Source organism: Eulemur rufifrons, chromosome 7 (genome assembly GCF_041146395.1).
Source record: "Eulemur rufifrons isolate Redbay chromosome 7, OSU_ERuf_1, whole genome shotgun sequence".
NCBI lineage: Eukaryota > Metazoa > Chordata > Mammalia > Primates > Lemuridae > Eulemur > Eulemur rufifrons.
The window spans coordinates 14,256,519-14,262,880 of NC_090989.1; positions in this window are offsets into that span (position 1 = coordinate 14,256,519).

Consider the following 6,362-nt stretch of genomic DNA (forward strand, 5'->3'; position numbering starts at 1 on the left):
CCAATGCTATGGAGAATAAATACTGGGTCACTTCCCCTTTTATAACATTTATAACATTCTTCCTTAAAATTTCTTGGAGTTGTATGTAAAATATACACATGAATAAAATAAGAAAAAATGTAGAATAAAATATTAAAATAATATTTTCTCCACATCAGGTATTGTGAGTCTTACTAACCAGTTATTTTATGATCAATTATATAGTCCTGGGAAATGGTTATTCCAGTAAATTAAGGGAAAGATAGATGTAGTTTTATACTTTTACTATTAATATATAAAGCAAAAAATTAATATGCATGTATCTTTTTTTCTTAGTAAGATTTACATAGCTGCTTTAGGATATACATTTAAAATACTTTACATTTATTTTCTAATCCATTTGTCAAATCTTTAATTACTAACATTATTTACAGCATCCACCAATATTTCTAGATATTTTGGAAATGTTCTGTTCTAGAGGCCTTCTCTTTTGAATGAGTTTTTAAGAATTTGCTCAAACGAGTAAAGCTTTTAGATAATACTCAATGTTTACCTCACTGACTGCTCAAAAATTGCAGTATGCCTTGGTATGTTGAAGATTCCATTTAAAAAAAAACATTAAGAAAAGAAATAAGATGATTACTCAAAGCTATTAACTTTTGACAATCATTTCTTTTCACATGGGAAAATCAGTTAAGTGAGATGCCCATCACATTTTCTAAAATGTTTTAACCTTGCCAAAACATTCATGTCTCAGATCAACATACTATTATCACAGGCAGAAGCATTATGTCGTAGTGGATAGGAGGCATGAAGTCAGGTATGAAGTCAGACAGCTGTGTTCAAATCCCAGCTCTGCCGCATGTAACACTGTGGTCTTAGGTAGGTTACTTTGCCTCCTTTTGCTTCGTGGTCCTCCTGTGTAAAACGGGAATCACAATAGGGTCTGAGTCTTAGGGTTGCTGTCAGGACTAACTGAGTCAATACATGTAAAAGTCCTTAGCACAATATTGGGCAATACTAAATTATATATCATTCTTGGCTATTCTATCTACTTTTTCAAGCAAAATAAAATAATATCTTTTTTCTTTTCATGCTATACTGCTTGCTAGCTACACCATGAATACCCTTCTGATGATTCTGTATCCAAAACAACTCCCTCATGCATTACAAAAAACGGTTATTAAGCTATATTAATGTAAGTACAAGGAATACAGGGGTGGATAACACAGGTTTTGCTTTCAAAGAATTTGCAATCCAATAGTAAGAGACAAGAGTGAGAAATGTAGCCTTACCACATGCCTGCCATGTTTTTGGTGTTTTTCTTTCTTTTCCTCATTAATCTTTCAAAAAGTCTATGAATTAAATATTCAATGAGAACAGTGAGTCTCTGTTCTCGCTTAATTACCTTGAACTAGGGGAGACTGTACCTCCAGGTCTTCCCTGGGGCACACTGGTCACAGCACTCTTTCTTCCTGAACCCTAGAGTGACCTCATCATCCATCTTCGCTACATTTTAATGCCCTTCTCATTTCCCCTTGCAACCTCTAGATAATTTACTGCTTTTAGCTCCTGACATCTATTACCTTCTCCTTTGGAGTAACATTCTATTTTTTAGACTCCATTGTAGGCCTTCTATTTCAATTCACTGGGCCTCCTTCCTTGCCCTAGAGAAGGATCTAATCAGCGTCCCTGCAACACCCTCCTCCCGACTCTGACCCAACTGCTGGAGCAAACCACAGCAGCAGCTGGGGCCCAGCCCACGGGCCCAGCCTGGAGGCTTTCTCAGAAGCGCTGCCACCTTCCGGGAGGAAAGAGAAGTACTATGTTCAACTGCAAGTGTAAGGAGAAGCAAGCACCCGTTGCTGTAGAGGCCTGAGGCCAGGCTTAAAGCTTTGCTGGGGGTGAGAGGGGCAGGAGAAAAACACAGGCTCTCCCTGCTTCACAAATAGTCATGGAAGGAGGAAGCATTTGTCCACTTGTGTAGTTTTAGGGGGATAACCTTGGGACCAGAAAAACCATGGGAGACTTATTTGTCCACTGGGTTCCTCCTTATCTTGGGGGCCCCAAAGAGTCCTAGACCTGAGACTGAGAATGCTGAAGAATTGGGCGTGCAGAGGTTGCTTCCCAGGACTGCGGTAGAGGTTGGCTGTTGCTAATTATGACAACTTGACTTCCACAGAGAAAGAGATCCTAGAATCATGAAAGAGAACACCAAATCGGACTCGACAACTGTAAAAATGAAGGTAACTATTAATATTGTAAATATGGCAAAGTTGATACGCAAGTTCAGAACTACTACTTTCCCAGTCCTATAGGTAAGTTCACTATCTTGAGTATAGCAAAAAAACAAAACAAATAAAAAATACTTAATGATCTAGCCTCTGATTTCTTTCCTCTGATCATCTGCCATAGGCTACACAGTGCCCATATTCTGGTCTTGTCAGACTCCATGTCATTTCTTTACCATCCAGAAATCCTTTCTTCCAGACCTCTGATCGTCTGCAATGCCCTCATTGTCCTTTATTGTCAGGGGTGGTTGAAACCCTGACTTTGCTATCCTTACTCCTCCTGGCTGTACCCACCCAGCTTCCCCTGTGCCAGACCACACTGTGTTAGCCCAGTCCTGCTGTGAGACAGAAGTGTGTCAACTGCCTCACACTCCCTTGTGGGAAGAGCACTTAGTCTACATTATTGCCCTGTGGGCTCCCTTCTTGTCCTTCAAAGCACCCATGATTGTAAGTCCCCTCATTTACCTATCTATATAGACCTAGGGGTAGCTACGTCTTTATAGCTATATGGAGCTCTTCTTTGGAGGAGGAGCTATAGTTTATTAGTTGCTAATTGCACCTTGCCAAACTCACTGTCTGCCCCTTTTTCTGTTTTTCCAGTGCCAATAAAATGCATATGAAAATATTGGAAACAGAAAGAATCTTTTATAAAAAGAGAAAACATCAGAACTGAGCATTTTCCTGATTCAGGAAAGAATTTATACAATGTTCCTTAACAATGGGTTAAAAAATAGTAATTGGCATTTCTTGTTTTACTCTTATAAAAGGTAGAATAACCTTCAGTAATGCAGGCATAAAACAAACAAAAACAACCCATCTCTACACTCAGCTTTTTCTTACTTGCTTGGTTTTCTCCCTTGCTTGTTTTTTTCCCAATACCTTATGCTCCTCCTTATCCATCAGCCCTTATAATCATTAACTTTGTGGCTAGGGGTTGCTTCTACCTTTGCTGACCTCTGCGTTTTGCAGTTGACCTGTGAAAACTGTTATGAGAGGTAAGGAGATCCATGGTTGGTTGAAGACTTTTTGCTTTGCTTTGTCTGCAACGTAGTAAGAATATACTTGTATGAGCATCACAAATTAATCTTTTCTCTTCTTTGTTTTCTCCTGAATTGGGTTACTTTTCCTATGTTGCTTTTAAACTTTTTTTGAAAGTAGAAATATTTTCATAGCTATATGGAGAACCTCTTTGAAGAAGGAAATGTACTTTATTATATACTAAAGTAAAAAAAAAATGCTTTAGAAATCAAACTGCCCTCCAGCTTAAAGCTGAGAAACTCTCTGAGAAAAATGAAGCCTACCTTCACAATTCAACCACAATCCCACACTGAACCTCATATGAGCTCTTTTACTTCCGTCAAAGGAAGAATAAAGAGAGAAAAAAATGATTCGGCATTGGGCCCTGCTCTGATTACTACTTGCAGTATAACAGAATATCCTAAAACTTGGCGACTTAAAATAAGAAGCATTTTATGTATCCTGATTTCATGGTTGAGGAATTTAGGCAGGGCTCAGGTGGCCTGCGGCATCCACTTCAGCTGGTAGCTGTGGTCTAAAAGGTCAACAATTTCCTTCACTGCCTGGCATCTTGGCAATGATGTCTAAACATCTGGATTCAAGTGGGCTCTTCTCCCTCTGTATGTGGATTTAGGGCCTTTTCACCTTGTCTTTTCAGCAAGACAGTCAGACATCTGGCAGTGTGACTCAGGGCCCTCACAATCCAAGGGGGGGGGACGTGGGGGGAACCACCGATCCTTTGAGCAGGCCTGGTGTCACTTTTGCTGTATGCAATTGGTCAAAATCAGCCCCAGGTCAAGGAGAGGGAAAATAAACCCTACTTCTCAGTGGGAAGATGGCCAAAGAATCTAGAACCATCGTGGATCAACTCTAGGCACACAGTAGAGTTTTAAAAACTTAAAGGGAAATTTTTTCTTTCAAATAGACTTGTTTCATGAAATGTAGACACAGTTTAAAAGATGCTTTTGTGTTTTAAATGAGATTAAAAAAAAAAAAAGAACATGTGTTTCCTACTAAACAATGACAGGTATAGGAAAGTTTAAATTTTTCCCCTTGAGGAAAGAAAAAAAAACTTGTGTCTGTGGAATGTGGGCCCTTTCACATTATCAGCCCAAGAGAGGCATCAAAATGACAGCAGACATTTTGCCAGAGAGCAATCTATCTGAGCAGACAGACAGACAGCAATCATGTTCTACTTCCCTTCTTGAGCTATGTATTCATCTCTTGAAACTGCTTGCTATCACCATAAGTAGCTATAAATACCACATCTGACACTATAACCCAAATCCTATAGCTTAACAATGTGTAGCCAATCACTAAGCAACTTTATTTTTGTTAACCAATGAGAATTCTTGACAAACAGCTTTGTATCAACCCATTCTTTGTTCTCCTTCTTTTTGTCTTTAAAAGGCTGCCTGTCAAAGAGGCCAGTCGGAGTTCATATCCAAGGTTACTTCGGTCTGAGTCTTCAGACAGCTGTCCTCACTTTGGCTCAAGTAAACTCTTTAAATCATATTCTGTGCCTCAGGCTCTTCCTTTTAGGCCAAAATCATAAAGGTTCCATAATTTGAGCATGCTAGTAAAACAAACTGATAATAGATTAACAGAAAAAAAAAAGGCATACAAATTTATTGACATGTGTATGTGTGCATGGGAGTCATACAAAATATGAAAACTCAAAGAAAGGGCCATAGGGTTGAGGCTTTTATACCATCCTGCAGTTACAGAAAGAAGCAGGGCTTGGAGGTTAGAAAGACAGGTTATGGGAGGGAGAGAAGGAACACAGGGGGCAAAGGCAGTCTTGTTATGCAGATGAAACCTCACAGGTTGCAGCTCTCAGAGAGAACAGAGAGCAGCATGTGGTAATGTTTCTTGTCAGACCTTCAAAAGTGTCAGAATGTCTCTCTTGTGAGTTAATCTTTCCTAGATCCAAACAAGGGGCTTCAGAGAAAACGTATTTGCATCTGCTGTTTACTCCCTCTATTTCCTGTACAGATGCAAATTCCCTCCACAAAAGGCAGCTTTGCTGGGCTATTCCTGTCTGTAGGCCCCGTGAATAGCCATCTTGAAATGTGTCAAAGAAGCGTATTTTGGAGTGAAATATTTTGGGTTTACTTTACAGGTGAAAGGATAAATGCAAATTAAAAATAAAAGGCCTAATTTTCCCTGTTCAAAGTGAGGAGAGAGATTTCTCCTTCTTAGAGCATTAACTTTAATTGTAACTGTAAGTGCTTTCTCCTCTCTTTGAAATGTAAATATCAAGGGGGATAGCACCCCTATCTCCCAGCTTTTGAGGAAGGGTAGGAGCCTAACTTCAGTGGGCATCTGCTCCAACTTGCAAAACAACCTCCTGTCATAAAGACATGAGAAATTTGTTTCTCCTCTGGATAAAGTCAATTAGCTAACATAGACGGTCACATCATTTACCTGGCAAATTTAGGATGAACTCCGTGTGACAAATGGTGCTAAGTTCTCTTATTTGAGAACCAGGCGTTGTTTATCTTGAAAACATGTATGGAATGGGTTGTATCTGTTTGGCTATGCAAAAAGGTTAGATTTCTTTCTGTCTTTTCAATCTCTCAGCAGATTGCCTCTAATGCATATCACATTCTGGTTTAATGCTTATTCAATAGTGAAACTGTTTTCTTTCTGTTACCTTTGTGGAGAGGTTTTCAGGGTTGGGAAACCCTCACCACCACCCACACACATACACATGCACACACATACAAGCACACATAAAAGGAAATGGCTAATAGAAAAAGATTAACATGTAAAATTATGTGTGATTACTATTCTCTTAAAAACTTTTTGTACTTCCATTTTTTTAATGAATTAATGAAGCACATGGCAACACACCTGGCTAAATGAATATATTTTTAAGGATAAAAGTATATAAAAACAGTAGATAGTTGATGCAACTTGGCAGAAAATCAAAACAGGAGTGTGAATGAAAAGAGCGAGGAAAGATCATTAAACTCTGATGAAAATAAATTATGGGAAAAGATAAGAAATGATAAAGGAGGATAAAAATGGCAGGTGAGTAAGAAAAAGGAAGAATCAGAGTATTTTCTACAT